This window comes from Phaenicophaeus curvirostris, chromosome 1 (assembly GCF_032191515.1).
Source record: "Phaenicophaeus curvirostris isolate KB17595 chromosome 1, BPBGC_Pcur_1.0, whole genome shotgun sequence".
In the NCBI taxonomy this organism is placed as follows: domain Eukaryota; kingdom Metazoa; phylum Chordata; class Aves; order Cuculiformes; family Cuculidae; genus Phaenicophaeus; species Phaenicophaeus curvirostris.
The window spans coordinates 154,552,590-154,570,930 of NC_091392.1; the positions used below are offsets into that span (position 1 = coordinate 154,552,590).

Here is an 18,341-nt window from a genome sequence, read left to right on the forward strand (position 1 = left end):
CCCTCTCTGTTCCTCCACTCTCCCCCTTCCCCTGCGCATTGCCTCATCAGCTGGCACAGTCCCATCGATGTCCTCCAACTTGCAGACCTCCCATATCTGCATCCTCATCTGTTGCAAAGTGCCTGTTTGCCTGCAGTTTCTTGGTAGTCCATCAGTGTGACTGACCAGATTTGTTTCTGGTTATTGCCTGTTAACACTAATTGACCAATTTTTTGTCTCTGTGTGTTTCCCTCCCTCCCTTTCTTTATCTTCTAAACTAAAAAAAATAAACATTCTCATAGTCCACATATCCTTATCAGCTCATGCCATTGACCAGATTTGTTCTTATCATGACCTCCCTTATCACGTGTTGGTCAGGTCTTTATGGCTTCTTTGACCAGATACTTCCTTGCACCATGACAAGGGCATCTACTTGGGATGGAGAATTTGTGCTCAGACTTTATCACGCTGAATATCTACACTACAGCTTTCTTACTTTCCAGAAAAATGGTCTGAAAACTTTAGAGTTAAGCAAAATTATGTCTAACTTGTATTACTTTGTGTGAGATGTAGGTAGTTGCAGTGAAGTCTGTGAATAGCTCTAGGCATTTAGGCAGAAGGCCGTCTTTTGATTTGACATTAGTTGAGACTTCAGAGTGTAACAGGGAAACAGCCCTCTATGCTCTTTTTTAAGGACATTTCTGACCTAGGATATGTGAATATCCAACCAGAGCTATCCAGAAAACTGTCAGGATAACCAAGCAAGCGTGTGATGGAGTGTCTGTAAGATTAGGTAGTGCTGGGAAATAAATAGAAGGGCTCGTTATGATGAAAATAGATATTAGATCACATACAAGTAATTGTTTCTCTGAGACTTCTGTGCTTTTGGTGCTGTGCAGACACATAATAAGGAAAGTCTCAATTATAAAAAGTTCACAGTGTAAGTAAATGAGAAAGGGAAGCAGAGCCCAAGCAGTAAAATTGTTTCCCACAGGTCATCAGTGTTAGATTAAAGAACAAAGACAGTCTTTCTTTGGAGAGTCAGTCTAGTGTCCACTACTCATATTTCATTACATATACAGTAGTATTCTTATTCCATCCTATATCTCATATTCTTAAAGAATGATGCAATGTAGTATGAAACGCAGCAGATGTTCCCCTTAGCAATACTGAGTCATTCACTTTTGTTCAAATGCTGTTGCATGCATATTAAAACCTGATGTTTTGGTAGCAGCATAGTTCAATGTTTTGCATGTCTTTGTGGTAGGATTTTTACTAATCTTTCCTGTTGAAACTTGGATTATACCTGTCATTCTTCATGTAGATGAGCAAAGACATTCTTGTAATATTGCAGAATCCCTAAGCATTTCTTTGCATCTTTTGAACTACATCAGGATGGTTTTTTTAGTTCTTTTGTTCTTCAGATTTTCTGTCGAGCATGGAATTCCTTGAGTAAGCAAAGACTTTTGTCTAGTACCCGGGGGTAGCAGGAGAATTCACATCATTGTCATTAACTGTGAGAATTTCCAGTAAGAATTTGTAAGTATATCATTAGAAAAAAGTCTCACTTTGAAGATGTTGACGTTAATAACATGTAAAAAGCAAGCTTATTATCAAGTTGTCCTTCACATCCCAATAGAGCCTGCATCAGTGTATGCAGGGAACCTGCAGGGCTGCCCGGTCCTATATCCTGCAAGACAGCAGATATTTTCTTTTCTTCTTCCTCATGATTTTACACATATTTTTCATTCCCACTCTCCTCTCTTTTCTCTTTTCTGGAGTCATAGTCTATTTTATCAGCATGGATGAGCTAGTCCATACTTGCTCATTATTGCCCTCCTCTTGCTCATTATTGCCCTCCTCTATACCTTTTCCAGTCCTGCTGTTTATTTCTGGCTATGTGATGATGAGGGCTATGTACAGCATGCCTAGTCATTTAAGCTGTGAGAGATGGCATTGTTTTCTTCTTTTTCTCTTTCACAGTAATTCTTAATATCCCACATTGGACAACTGCCAAGAAACTAGTCAACACTTTTGGCAAATTAATCACAGTGATTTGAAGATTTCTTTCCTGAGGGGTAATAGTTAATTTAAAGTTCATCAGTGTGTTTATTTCCCTGTATATATGCATTTGCCACTTGGATAAATGCCATTTAGATTTTGAGATCATTCTGAAACACTTTTGTATCAGTCATGGGTTTGATTTTTTGAGTGCAGCCCAGAGACCTGGAATATGCTATGACACATATCTGTAGGGACCGTGGCTATGTACATGTGTAAGTTCATTGACCTTAAATGTGATGCTTAGTCCTGCTAATCTGGCACAGGTATACCCTCCACTAAAAGCAAACCCTCTGCTGTAATAGGGTGGAAGGAGGGGTAGAAAGAGCATTAACTTGTAGTCATGGGAGTAAACCAGCCTGAATCAAACTTTGGATGATTCATACCATTAGAAAAATTTAATTTTGAAGTGTTTTTATTTGACTTGCTTTTCTAGAGAACGATGCTCTGCATCTTTGGAAAAGCAGTATCAACATTTTGTTACATGAGGGAGAAGTATAAGACCATGGCCAATTTATGATGTATAGATGCACTAGTAATGTAACATTCCTACCTTTCTATGTACTGTCATCTCTTGTTTACATTCATAATTTTATATTTTCTTTTGTACATCTACATAAATCTCCTGGTCATAATTCATTCTTTTATTTTCCGTCTTTTTAAACTTTTTGTCTCATGTTCACACCTGTGCTTGAATTCTGTCCAAATTGCATCCTTTATGCATTCTTTCAATGTCAGTACTATCCTTCTGCCACAGAGTTATATTAACCTGTTTCTGTAGCTCCTTGTGACAGCAACTTTCTTATTGGTTAGAAAATATTACTTTCTGTGTTCTTCTCAGGTATAACAGAAGTGTTCTGTTAGTGATCCTCTATCTTCCCACTAAAATTACCTCATGCTTTTGAAGAAAATTTTAGACAAAGTACAAGAAATAAAAGATAAGTCTCATAACACAAGTGAGACAATAGTGTCATCAGAATTATGTTCTTAATGCTTGCACACTAAAAGATAAAATATGGCTTTGAAATCCTATCAAGAGGACACAGGATACAGTGAGTCCTCCCATATCTGCAAGTTTCTGCAAAGGCACTGCAGCTCTAGGGCATTACTGACTGGAGTTGAATTTGTCCCAGTTGAACAGTCCTAGCATAGTAATTCCGTACACCATGAAGTATCAGTGAATATCAGTGCATATTTGGGTAGTTCTTAGCTCTCTAAGAGATTTCACAGGTTAAATTCCCAGCAGAACTGAAGTATATTACCATTCTAAAATGTCTGTAAGGATGATGCTGAGGCTATTAAATAATCTGGGTTCGAATGACGATAAGAATATTAAATACAATTCAAAGCTAGGTTTTAAAAAGCACAACAGGTTAGATAGTTCTGGCCTATAGACAAAGACATCTCAGAAACTTACAGTTCATCCTCATTATATATAAATGAGTAGGTAGAGGAATCAAATCTTTAAAATATTTTAATTTAGTGTTTTGTTGTAGTGATAAATACAGTTAAACCTAGAGTCAAGTACATTAGTACACAGCAGAAAAAAAAAATCCAGAATTAACTAATCTATTGTTTATTGGCAGTACTTGTTTCCTTTTAAAGATTATTGCATTTGCAAAGGTGATGAATCTAAGCAGAAAGTATTCCTGCTTACCACAAAACACAGACTAGAGTTAGCAGTGATGATAATATTAATCTAATCTCAAAGTATTTTTGCTAATTCTTACATGATACATTAGCTCTATGAGCAAAGACAAACCCTTCCCATTACTTTTCATTGTTAATTTTGTAATTGTAATTGTAAGTAGGATGAAAATGACAAAAGAGATATTTCTTACTTTTGAAAGAAAACTAGATCTCATAGTACATGTGTGGATGCTGTGGGATCATTAGGACTGTGTGATGTCATCATCTGGTCCTGACATATTAATGTGGATTTATAATAGTTATTACCCTTTGCTATTTTTTTTAAGTGTCTATTCTTAGAAGAGTTAAACAACAAAATGATGGATTCACTGAAGTCAACTTGCTAGTCCAAATTTCAAGCCAAGATTTTGTGCAACACTAGGAAGTCTTTCCCTTTGAAATTATATAGGCTCTTACTATCAATTAGAAGGTGGGTTGTTTTCTACAATGATGTTCTGACATTTATGTTTATAGAGATTAGAATTATTATTTCAGGTAGGATTATGTTTTGGTAGAACTTCTATTTTAGAAGACGTGCATGAAACTTTTATATGACTATTCCTGCACATGAAATAGTATGTTCTTTTTTTGCCATTTTCTGTTCAAGGTTTACATGGTAAATAAATCCTCTGTATTGGGTAGGTGCAATTATCAGGGCACGGTGAAGGCCAGCTTCTTCTTATTACACATAAAGTTCAATGCTGCAAGGTTTTTTTCAAAGAGAAAATAGTGATTTTATTGTCTTGCAAGCTTCTGCAAGTATCTCCTAAAAAGGAAGTAAAAACCCCAACCCTCTTCTTGCATGAAGACATGGATTCTGCACCCAACTAGATGTAAGAATACACTTCAAAGAATGACTATTGTGTAAACTACATCTCCAGTCAATTCTTGGGGCACCTTTGAATGGACGCAGGGCCCTTTCAGATTCAAGGAAAAGGTAAGTATAGCAAAACACGGGGGCAGATTAATGTCAAATAGAGCAGTTAGAGTCAATAAAATTTTTACAACAATATCAAGGGAAAATGAAGGACTTGAGAGAAAGTGAGATGATTAATAAATAAGAAGGTAGATTAAATTAATGATTAATGACTCTAAGTAGCTGAATGCCTAAGTGATTTAAAAGAAATCAGTCTTGGGGAAAAAAGGTAAAAGAAAGTCATGAGCAAACAGAAGCAGGTCAGCACACTGGGGTCTAACCTGTCTTAGGTGAGACACAGTTGTAAAATCCTGAGCAAAAAGCTAGTACTGAATCAGGAGGCTGAGACCTGCAATCTAGCCTTGGCTTACTTCTTGTTCTCAAATCAAGCTCATGCAGTTTACCTGCCAGTGTACACTGTGTCAGCTATGCTGATTTATATGCTGTGCAGCAGGGATTGACAGCTGATGAGGAATCACTGCCTCTGCAGTGGCCAATAGGGTTTGGTTCATCAGGGGAACTCCTTACACTGCTTTTCCCTCTTACAGGCTGTGTTATAGTCTGACCCTTAGCAAGTCAGAGGGGTAAGTGGCAGTTAGACCAAGTCAGACAAAAGGCAATCTGCAAATTGTATAAATATGAATGGACGTTGTGAATTTAAACAAAGTTTATTACAACTTTGATTTATTCTAAAAATTGAAAAACTGTGAAGACAGCTGTGGATTAAAACAGGAAGCTAATTGATTGTTAAAAAAGGGGGACGGGGGAAATGACCCTCATAAATCCTAAATTTAGTCTTTAAGGGTGAGAAGAATACCCTTAGAAGCAAATAGTGAATTAAAGAGTAATTGGCAGCTAGTTAAAAAAAATCCCATGTACAATAAGTAGAATGACAGTATAAGTAATGAATCATGGTCCTAGAATGATGTTACTGTCAGAGTTTAAAAAAGAAAGGAGTGAAAGGGGTCTGGATATAATGTACTTTGAGTCCTTTTCCCTCCTGGATGGTAATTCATGCTATTGGCAGTTGCCTTCAGAGCCCTAAGCAGTCCATAACAAAATAACCAGGTTTGTGTTCATCCATGTATATATACTTGTAACGTATCTACATATAGGTTATCACTGTATATTTGCAGTATTTGTCTTTTTCTCTCTGCGTATATATGCACATGTATTTATGTTCCCCTCCCCAAACATTTCTCATGCTGTATAGTTGGAATGGGACAGTCAGACTAGTAATGTTAATAAGAGGTAATAAATAACTTATTCATCTAGTCAGGAGGAACACAGGATAAGATAAATGGGTTTATTTTAAATCAATTTTTGTTAGATATATAATAATAATAAAACAATACTATTTAGGATTAGAGTATGCTAGGATATAAAAATGCAATGGGATTGAGAAAGGATTTTTTTGAAAGAAAAAGAGAAAATAAAACCAACAAAAAACCAAACAAAACAAACAAAAAAATCTCATACATAGCCAAAAATGAGAGATCTGTAAGACTGAACATTTTTATTACGATTGTCGTAGGAGCTGTGCCTCTTCTTCATCATTAATTTCTCTACAGTTACATCATGTGGTTTGGTGCATTAAAAGATTTAAACATACATTTCTTTCTAAAATACTTTCATTAATTTTGCAAAAAAAAATTACTGAAATGGACACCACTTTTCTATCAAATAGTGCTGAAGGACGGCTCTTTGCAGATTTCATTAATATTGAAGACTATTTCTAGGGATGGTAAATATCCAGGAAGTTAGAATATATGTCTGAATTTTCCAGAAATGCTTACTGTGCCAGTTTTTACAACAACACATTGGTAGTTTTCTGGTTAAGCCAGCCAAGCACATGACATACTAGGAGAACCACTAGCTACAGTAACTAGCCAGTCACTTAAGTGTCAGTCCTACAGTATGACTAAGAGGGTTTTTCTTTCTGTTTCATCTTCAAATAGTAAGGCAAAAGTAAAAACTATACCTATTGTCAAGTCTGTGGTTGTTTCCAATTACTCTGTTCTTCACTTTCTGTGGGAAGTGCTGTGATAACCAACAGCAGTGCACACGCTGATGAAGCAAACAGTATTACAGGCTTAACCTCACTTCAAGGTACAACACGATGTGCTTGCTACATACACTATTATACATATGTATCAAATGACAGAAAAACCTTCAGGCACTTGGTTCTTGTTACCTTTCTTGATTACTATCAGTTTGCTGTAGTAGTTCGTTCTAAATTTTGCTTGTGGGCTTAGGGTTATTACCTTAAGATAATATGGGTCATTACCTTAAGATAATATGGGTCATTACTTTAAGATAATATGCATTAACAGTAATTTAAAAATCAAAATAGACAGCAAGCATCAGAAAGTAAAATAAACAGCCTTTGTGTTTAATGTACTTGAGATACCCTTTTTTAAAAACTGCTATAATTAGGTTATTAGCTATTAGAAAAGCACATTGAAGTAACTCGAGAAGGAATATCGATATATCAATATCATTGATACTGATTTACATATGGGAAAGTTGCTTTCAAACATTTTTTTTTCTGTAGATGAATAATATATAAAACCCAATAGTCTGTGAAAATAAACAGACTGGGATAGCAGATATTCTGGGTACTGAAAGCTAGTGTTATGTATATAAACACTAATGGATTAAGACCTTTCCCAAGATTACTGTATTAATAATTGTTTTACTGCGTGTTTTACATGAAAAAGGCATGTAATTTAGATCAACTATTAAATTACTGATCACAAAAGAACAAGCAGAACTCCCTAATGCCACAAGACTGACTGAAAACACCTATGATAAATCTGCAATACTTTTTAGGTTTTGTTATGCTGTTGGGTCACAGCTGTCAAATCATTAGGCATAACACACAAACTGAGGTACTTAGGTATTCAGCTAACTACTCTCAAATGACTTGCAACTTCTCAGACTGAAATTGCAGAAAAACCAGCAAATACATATAATCTTATCACCTCCTCTGAGAAAAATGCAAGACACAGCGAGAGTTAATTTACTTGCTAGGACCTTGATTCTCTTGGAAATTCCTTCCCTCGAGGAAGCAGAAGAGAGGTCTCAGCCTGTTTTGTTTAGGCCTCTAACTAGCCCCTAAAATTACAGGAGCCAAGTGAAGCAGTCCACTGACTGGACTTGTCACCAGTGAAGGAACATGCCACTAAATTACGTATAAAGGGTATCAACCACTGAATAGAAGAAGGTAACTCTAGGTCAGTTGCCTTGCACTGATTCAATCAGGAATAGTTTGTTTGACTTTAAAGAAGTTACTTTGGCTTGAAGTAACTGGGACCAGACCCTATGATTGTTATTTCTTGTATTTCTGCTGCAAATGTTTCCCTGTAGATGTTTTTGTACAAATGGCCTATACATCTTGGGGGACATGAGAGATACCAAATTTCCCCCTTTTTGCCATTTCAAATGTTATAGCATCTAATTAAATGTATGTTGTCATCATGTGTGCAATCAGTTTACAAAGGGGAGCAGTCTGATCCCACTAAACTGCCTCAGATTTAGAAAAGGATGCTGTATTTCCCTCAAAAAAAAACCTGACTGAAGTTATGTACAAATTTAAAATAAATATAGAGTATTGTATGTGTAAGTAGGTAGTGTATAGATATATTTATTATAAATACTGCGTTTAAAATAGAACTGGATAGTGAATATAGTCTTCTGAAATTTAATTAATATTCCTCTGAAATTAAGTCTTCATATGATGTATCAATCATGCAAATCTAGGTTTTTGCATATCATAACTTGCATAGCATACATATGCTGTACGTGTAGACCAAAACCTACAAACACTCTATAAGAGGAATATTATTAGTAACACTTAATATGGCCAATAAATAAAGAAAATAAATCATAATAGAACATGGTAAATACATCATAATATTACCCTCTTCATAAAGCCAATGTTTTCACTGTAACTGAAAACAGTTTCTAAGTCATTATTTTTTTACCTCAAAGTTTTTTCTTAAAAATTGTGAGTGCATTTTTCTTTATCAATTGAGTTTACTTAGCTAGAAATCTATTAACTCCACTCAGGAGAAGACATAAACTTTATGAGTACTTCAGTGAGGACTCAAAAAGAAGCCTAGAACTAAGTGTTTTATGTACTTAGAATATACACTGCACAATATTTAGGTAATGAACAGTATCTAATGTGTATTTAATAATGCTTGCCATGGACACACTCTTATTCTGATTGGGATGAATGAGTGCTGTTGTCATAATGTAAATAAGATTTGCTTAGGTAGTATGAAACTACTACTGAGACAAATTTTGAATGAGGAAGATGAACTGTGTTTCATCTTGAATGATAACACTGATGAATAAAATGAATTAATATAACAGAGATAACAATGCATTTTTTTTTCAAATTGTGCTTCAGCAATATTATTATTAAATCATTGTTTTCAAGGCTAGAGGTTTATATATTTTTTAATAGTCTTTAGCGTGTTGCTGATAAAAAAATAAAAAAAATCTTGTATGTCAAATAGATTCCTGTTCATTTTCGTAGTAAGCAAGCTGATTCTTACAGAGCGACATAAATGGTAGTTTTTCCTGAATAACCCAGAGAAACTAATAAAAGTTTCAGATTAATGACTTTGTCTAATTCTTGTGTGAAAGCAAAAATCACATTTATGTTATAATAATGTTATAGAGTTTATTATAAAGCTCTTAAATGGCATTAACTTATTAGGTGGTTCCTTAAAGCTGCTGTGTACAAAATCAGCTCTCAAGTCAGTGGTTCTCTTTTATTCACTGCATGTTATTGGGATTTAACAATGAAAAATCGAAAGATCTCTTCTTTTTTTTTTTTTTTCTTTTTTTTGTATTTCTGTTTGCTAAAATCTATTCTCTACAAGATTTTTAATGATTCAGATTTGGGACAACAGGACACTGTATAATTTTGCTGTAACTTTACAATCAAATCAGCCTTTTGTGGTAGCAGCTTGAAAGAGTACACATACAAGGTCTGAAACAAAAAAAGTGAAGCTTTCCGTATAGCTTGGAAACTGAGAGTGGGAGGGGAGAGACAAAGAGATGGTTATAGAATATGTTCTAACCTGTCACAGCGAGACAAGACTCAACTTGATTGCTTCACTCAGTACAAGAGGATGCATGTACAAATATAGACATTTTATTACCCTTGGTTGGAAAATGCCAGCGTGTAAGAATGAACAGTGAGTTAACAGCCGAACAATTTGCCGGCCCACATTGCTTTATCCGTGAAGCAGTTCTTAGCTAATAACTACCTCTTCCCAAAAATCAAGTAGGTTCCCAAAGGAGTCCATTTTTTATTGGTAGAAGACCAAAATGATGGAGATTCTCAATAGCCTTTCAGAAAATGATCTGCAGGGTTTCTTAGAATGCTGGCAACATCATGTGCAGCTGTGTGTCAATTCAGAAAGGAGCTATTTTGGTGATCGTAGTTGATATTCTTAACTTGTTAATTAAAGTTACAGACATGGTCTCATTTTTTTGTGTGTTGGATCTCGTATATTTGAATTTTGTCCCTGCTGTGTATCAGAGAGAGTTACAATTCTAAATCTGAAGTGCTAGCTGAGTAACATATAGCACCTAGGAGACCAATACAGAGTGACTATTTGTTGAAGAAAAAGGGCTGCTGCAATAGTACGTCCCAGAAAGACAAAGGGCAAAAGATAACGCAACCTACTTAAACAACAGAAGCACTTAAACTTTTTCATAAAAAGGTAGCTACCAAGTGGACTTTAGAAGTATATTCACACACAGAAGCAAAGAATGTGATCCTTTGTTTGGAATTATATGCTAATTTTGCATCTTTTAAGCTCCTAATCATGTAATCGGCTCATCCAAAAACTGCCACTAAGTTAATGATACTGCTCAAGAGTTTTCAGAATCAGGACCCTAATCAGCATTTTCCTGCTTTCTCACTCTTGCTGCATGTGTGCAGTTAATTGATGTTTTGACTGAGTTAACCAAAGAATGGTAACACCAATGAATCAAAGGAAATTGTTCTCATTAGAATGTGAAGCTAGAGAAGTTCTACTTTCCAGAACAAATATTATCCTCAAAAAATATTCTCATTAAAACAAATTGCCCTTTGTGGCATAATAAAATCTGTGTAAAGAGAAACATCTGGCAGAATCATATAACCTACTGTAGCATAACATTTGGAATGAATTAATTTATTTTATTTTCATCAACTGGTTTTTGGGCTTCACATTTTATCCAGATATAAATGTGTCAGTGTGTTACTTAATGTCATTTTACCATACTCAACTTGTATTTCCTTTAAAGCAATTTTATTCTGCACATAACAAATTCTGGGAGGTGGGATATGTTGGAATTAAAGAAAGTTCATGCAAGATTTGTAGACCTTACTTTGTGTACAGTAGTATGTTTCATTACTAGGTGTTTCATGAGGCTTCCAGCATGTGGAGACATTAAAGTGCAGGTGTCTCAGTGTTGAGAAGAAAGTTTGCCTTGCAGTAAGCAATAGGAAAAAGTATATTCAGGAACTTAATCTAACATTTCTCCATTTTACCGTTCATGTTTATCATATAAGTTGTCCTGAATCCTTTTACAGTCAATAGAAAAATTGAGGCATATTCCAGACTTACTGCACTAGGAATGTATCGGATGCCACAGTAAAAAAACTACAGAGTTGTTACCTGAAATACACATCTACACTGCAGGTACCTCTCTTTGCTTAGATTAATTACACCATGAGTGGTATAATTTGATTTTGATGAAAAGATGAGATGAAGAGTTAACTTTGATTTTTAGCATTGCGAAATGTGCTCAAAAAGGCCATAGATTTGTCGTCATATGGCTACAGCTTCTGGCCACTTAAAAGTATTGTCCCCACAGATTTTAAAGATACCAGGAGATATGCTGAGCAGAGATCTGAAGTGTGTATACACAACAGTAATATGTAACGTAAATAATGTAGAATAATACAGGTGCCTAAAAGATGCCAGATTAACTGACAGAATTTTATACCTAATATTCTTAGCTTTTCGAACTTGAGCCTACAATCATCAGGCTACCCACTTCAGAAGCAGGGGAGCAGGACACATATTGCTTATCCAGCTTTGCTGTATAAGCCAGTGGTTTTGTGAAATAAGCACTGGTTCATGATATTTAGTACTGAGAAGAAAAAGTACTATGTATTTGAAAGAAAGAATGATGCGTTGAGACAGATAAAAATAATCTAGAAAGCCAAACAGAGCAACACTTTCTGTATCCCTCTGCCCTATCAATACCCAAGGACAAGAAATGTTTTCTCTATCTGTTAAATGGAAGTAAAGGGGAATTATTCAGAGCAAAAGTACTACAACCTAATAGGTTGTCTCAGTAAGAAAAATACATTATCCATAATGAAGCATTTCACACAAGGACAATATAACATGTAAATAAGAGGGTTGACATAATAAGCATATATACAATTTCTCAACACAAAATTAAATTCAGTTCTGTTATACTTGAATTTGCTTTTCAGTCTGCAAGTCTTATTTTTCCTAGGACAGCCTGTTTTAAAACTGAAACCACTGCTCAAAATACATGAATATAAAAACTAAGATGCTCAAAAATATTTTCTTAGCTATATATTCTAGAAGTTCATGCACTCGTCATATTGGTAGTATTTTAGGTCAGTTAATAAAATGTTACAAGATGTGTTTCCACGGTGTATGTGTGCTGTGATATGTTCAGATGTTGTAGAAGTTATACTTACAAAGCCATTTTTGAAAGGAAGGAAAGGCAGTAAAATAACAATAATAAATTATATAAAGTAGAACTCTTCATCTATTGTATTTTGTAACAATCAAAGTTAGATCAGACACCCTACTGTTTACCTTCTAACTTAAATTGTTCATATAATTTCCTTTCAAGTATGTTAAAAAAAAATCCCCTCCTTGTGAACAAATATTCAAGAACCACAGAAGTTTCTAATAGTTCAAAAGATTCATACAATAAAACATTTCTTAAAAATAATCATATATGTCCAGATTCTAAAGTACTTTTTATCTGATAAATGCCTTTCATTTGCTGCATCTAGAAAAAAAGGAAGTGAATGTATATTTTCTCATAGCTGCTGTCTATTAGGCTGCTCTTGACTCTTCAGCCAGCCATACAAGAAAATGAATAAGCATGCTATTGATAAAGCAGCTGTGATATAACAATTAGGGATAAATAACCTCCACTGAACAACTCATATAGTGAAGACATACTTCCAGTTATGTCATAATGTGTTCAAAGGACATGCCACTAAATTAAATCTTAATAAATTTGGGGTTTGTTTTCCTTTCTTTTTTGCATGAATTTCATGCATGAAATGTTGTACATTTTGAAAATTATTTTAAAGCAAAGTCTTCTGAAGAAAATTTAGTCTTCTGATAGCATTCCTCAATGTGGTGTACTACGTATTTTTGGACCTGACAGAACAGGTCCAGAAGAGGACTATGCAGATGATCAGAGGGCTAGAGCACCTTCCCTGTGAAGATAGGCTGAGAGAGTTGGGATTGTTCCGCCCAGAGAAGTAAAGGCTCCAAGGAGATCTTACAGCAGCCTTCCAGTACTTAAAGGGGGCCTACAAAAGCTGGAGAGGGACTTCTACAGGGGCACATAGTGATAGAACAAGGGGTGATGACTTTAAATTGAAATAAAGTAGATTTATATTAGATATGAGGAAGAAATTCTTCACTGTGAGGTTGGTGAGGCATTGGAACAGGCTTTCCAGAGGAGGTGTGAATGCCTCATCTCTCCAAGTGTTCAAAGCCAGATTGGATGGGGCTTTTAGCAATCTGCTCTAGTGGAAGGTGTTCCTGCCCATGGACATGGAATTAAAACCTAGATTTCTCTGCAAGAAAGCCCCACAACTCTTCTTAATACCTTCTCTCAGACCACCCCAAATTCCATCCTGTCTGAGCCTCCAGCTCTACCTAAAGTCTCCCAAACCTTATTCACACCAAGTTCCCCAGTATGTTCTGTCCTGATACGTTATCCCACATTCTTGTGAGCCCACTAATATATCACAGGGCTTCCCCATTCCTCCAAATCCATGCCTTACCTGTGCTCATTGCTCACCTCAGGGCCGTCAGAAGGGCTGCTCAGTTCCTCCTGACTCTTGTGTTGCCAGCATTTATGCCTGTGCCCCCATGTGCTGCTGCTGGCTGCTGTATTCTGCCTTTGGTACAGCTACTGGGAAAAATCTTCCTTAGATTTGGTTCTTCCAGATGAAATTTTGGGGCAGGTAAGGAATACAGAACCATTAGAGAGAGATAGTAAAACCTCTGGGTGACCCATGGTCCAATCAGCCTCATAATTATCTTCACGTGTTAAGTGGCATGCAAAAGAGAGAAGCATCAAATTTTAACAGTCAGAATTTCTTTACTCAACTGTTACTCACATTCATTTAACTGAGACTCTTCTTATAGCTGAAAATAATAAAATATTCATTGCTACCTAGCACAGGTCTTTAAACAATAAACACAAATCTTTTAACCAGAGACTGTGAAGTGGTATATTTTAGACAGAGAAGTGTTTAATCTTTTTTTTTTTAAATTATTTGTAACACTTCTGAAGACTTCATCAGTGGCAACAACAAAGGTCCCTTGCAACTTGTTGAGATCTCATTCTGTTACAGAAATCTACTTTCCAATATTTTGACAGGGGAAGCAGTTTCCCTGGAGGATGCTGATCCAGAGGCAGTTCACACTTACTATGGGTACCTACTGATCAAAGAACAACTTTTGACATAAACTCCAGCAAGGCTTCTTCTTAACTCATTTCTGGTCTCATTTTCACAAGCCTACTTGCAGTCTCTGGGGACTTTGAAGTTTGGCTATTGTGACTAATTTAATCCATCTATAGTACTGACCTGTCTCCCAAGCTCCTCACTGTCCTTTGATTATCCACACCAATTGGTTCACAAGTCCCGGCTATCACAATGCTGAGCTAAGGTAGACCCTTGGTTCTGTATTTGCTGGGCCATTTGCTAGCCCATCTGCCAATCTCAGATTTTAATCTCCTTTGACTTTGCGAGCAACAGTCATCATTTCCTCCTAGCATTTCCTTCCTACCTCTACATGGTCTTGTGTATCACCAGACTTCTTTCCTGGTTTGTCATGAGGGTCCTGAGCACCCCAACCACCTCAATAAATCACAAAATTGTAAAGTCCGGGAAACAAAAGCAGCCTTATGTTTTCAAGATAGAATCTCTCAAAATTTTGTAGGTTATAGGAAGCGACAGATAAAGCTGGACAGCTTTTCTCTGGCTTGTTTTTTAAAATCTCACTGATGGATTCTCTACACCCTCACAAGACAATCAGTTTGAGACCATAGCTATCACTTCTAGTAAGCTTTTCTTTATGTCTAAATTAATCTCCTTTTCCACAGTTAAAGTTTTTTACTACTTGTGCTGCCCATAATAGAAATGAAGAATACTTTATTCTGCTCCTCTTTGCAGTTACCTTTTATCATGTCTTTTCTCAGCTTTAGGCTTTTAGGCCAAATACAACTTATATTACTTACATTTTTCATTACAAGTCATGCTTAAATCATCACCTCTTATGATTTTGGATGTTATGCCCTCTATTGCTTCTAGATGTTCCACATACTTTTGGAATTCTAGTGCCAAAATCAAATGTAATATTACAGCAAAAGGTATTTTATTGTATTCCAGTAAACCTAGCTACAACAGAATGATTATTTACATATTTCATAGGCTATGCTCTCTTTTTTATACACTAATAGCATAGTCTTTTCCTTTTCCATGTGGCTTATAGAACTCATCTTCAACTTGATATCCACTAAAGCCCCATATGTTTTCTTTCCTGCAGGCAGTTTTTTTTTGAGCCTGGATTTGTGCCATTGTCTTCTTCTGCCAGAGTGTAGTACTCTCTTCTCTTTGTGGAATTTAATCCTGTTTTTACAAAATGTATCCAATACGCAATGGTCATTTTGAATTTCAGTTCTGTCAACAAGAGTGATTACGGATATCTCCAGCTTGGCAACACCTTCAGACTTTGTAATTTCACACTTCTTAAAACTTTCATTTTATTGTAGTACTTATTAGCCAAAATCTTGATTAGGCTAACAGTAGTTCCCCAGGAATTTCAAATTAGCATGTTCTTCTTGTTTATCAGGGACCCATTGACATCTCTCTGAATACAGTTTTCCAGCTATTTTTGAATATAAGAGTAACTTAATTTAGGCCATTTTTAGTCAGCTTATGAGAACATTATGTTAGTATCAGAAGCTTCACTACAGATTTTTTTGCCTACTAAACAAGTAAAATCTTGTTTTACTCTCTCTTACACCCCTCCCTCCACCTGCACCCCTCTACTCCACTTACAGAAATTGTTCTTGGAAAAATGTTTTGACTCTTAGTCATCATTCCTTTTGCTGAGCCTTGTAGTCTTTTGGCTCTAGTATGTTTCTAGAAATGAAAAGTAGTCTGACTGATATATAGTTGCCCAGCTCTTTTTGCTTTCTTTTTTTAAAGGATAGATAGGTAAGCTGTTTGATTTTTTCCAGTCTTCCAGAATCCCATTCATCATCCATGAGTTTTATAAGTGCTTCTGAAACTCCTTCAGCAAATTCTCTATGGTCCCTTAATTTCATCATGTATGGATGATTTAAAGCTAACTAACTTATGTCTGTGTTCTGTAACCCGTTTATTTTTTTTCTGTCTTAAATGTATTGTTGTTTCTGTCACATTATCTTCGTGATTGCATCTATTCTTTTTAGTGAAGATTGAAGCCGTAAATGCATTAAACATTTAAGGTTTTGTTAGAGCCGTGACTTGATTGCTTTTTTTCCTATTGAGTAGTAGGCCAGCTTTTTCCTTTGTCTTTCTCTTGCAACTAATGTACTTATTGATATTCTTATTTGTTTATCATGTATGTTCATTACTAGTTGTTTCTTATTTTGTGTTTAATTGTTCTTAATTGTTTCGTTCTTAATTGATTTTTTTTTAATAGGAGATTTTGTCATTTCTGGGTTTCCTGAAGTCTTTTATTTTATTTTCTTTTACTCTTATTCCTCCTTCCCATCCTAAGAACTAAACATTCTATGATTCCATGTATATTCACCTAATTCTCTTACCATCTATCTTCTTTCATAAGGTCTAGTTGTCTTACTTTCTGTTTTATGTTAACAAATTATAATCAGTTCATGCAGCTTTAGGAAGTTTGCCAATGACACAGAGCTATGTGGCATGGTTGATGTGCAGGAGGGAAATGATGCCATCTAGAGGGACCTTGACAGGCTTGAGAGGTGGGCCTATGTGATCCTCATGAAGTTCAACAAGGCCAAGTGTAAGGCCTGGCACCTGGATCAGGGCAGTCCCAAGCATAAGTACAGACTTGGACTGAGAGTAACCCTGAAGAGAAGGACTTGGGGATGCTGGTGGATTCAAAGCTCAACATGAGCCGGCAATGCGCATTTGCAGTCCAGAAAGCCAACTGCATCCTGGGCTGCATCAAAAGCAATGTGATCAGCAGGTCGAGGGAGGTGATTCTCCCATCTACTCCACTCTCGTGAGTCCTCACCTGAAGTATTACATTCAATTCTGGCACCAGAAGAACATGGATCTCTTGGAGAGAGTTCAAAGGAGGACCATGAAGTTAGTCAGATGACTGGAACATCTCCCATGTGAAGACAGGCTGAGAGAGTTGGGCTTGTTTAGCCCAGAGAGGAGAAGGCTCCATACAGACCTTATAACAGCTTTCTAGTACTCAGAGGGAGCCAACAGGGAAGATGGGGAGGGACTGTTTATCATGCACTGTATTGATAGGATGAGTGTAAAAGTTTTAAGCTGAAACAGGGGAGATTTAGATTAGATATTAGGAAGAAATCTTTTACTGTGAGACTGATGAGGCACTGGAAGTCGTTTCCCAGAGAAGTCATGGATGCCCCATCCCTGGAGGTGTTCAAGGCCAGGTTGGATGGGCCTTTAAGCAACCTGATCTATTGGAAGGTGTCCCTGGCCGTGGTAGTGGGGTTGGTACTAGGTGATCCTCAAAGTCCTTTCCAACCCAAAACATTTTAAGATTCTATGAGCCTATGATTCTAAGAAATTGTTGGATAATCTTCACTTCACTATATTGATTTCCAAAACATATTTAGTTTGTTAGAGACTGTTAGAGGCTGCCCAGGGAGGTGGTTGAGTCACCTTCCCTGGAGGTGTTTAAGGGACGGGTGGATGAGGCGCTGAGGGGCATGGTTTAGTATTTGATAGGAATGGTTTGACTCGATGATCCAATGGGTCTTTTCCAACCTGGTGATTCTATGATTCTATGATTTCTGGTTTAATATTTCAAGCAATATCTTTTAGTTCATTATTACCATTATCTGTTCAGTGCTTCTCATTTGGAACTAGTGCAATATCCCCTCACATTCCTTTCTTCATTGTTATAGAAGATAACAGAATAAAAAGTCAATAATAGAAAACATAAGAGTGAAACATGACAATTCATACAGTTCTGTCTTTTTTTAGTCTGAGAAAAAATGATGTAACATTAATGATGTTTCAGACAAATTTCATAGCTTTGTGTACTTGTAAGATAGCTTGAATATTTATGGCACTTAATTTATGAAACATGCTGATCAAAATAATAAATAATCCTCACAGCCTCTTTCTCATGTAGGTAAGTATAGTATCCTAACAACACGAAGG

At 36.1% G+C, this 18,341-nt stretch overlaps 1 protein-coding gene across 2 annotated transcripts in view; it reads left to right on the plus strand.

Moving 5' to 3' along the window:
- The window catches only part of GPC5 (glypican 5), a 643,004-nt gene that overhangs the window by 57,357 nt on the left and 567,306 nt on the right, over nt 1–18,341 (plus strand). The window lies entirely within an intron of this gene.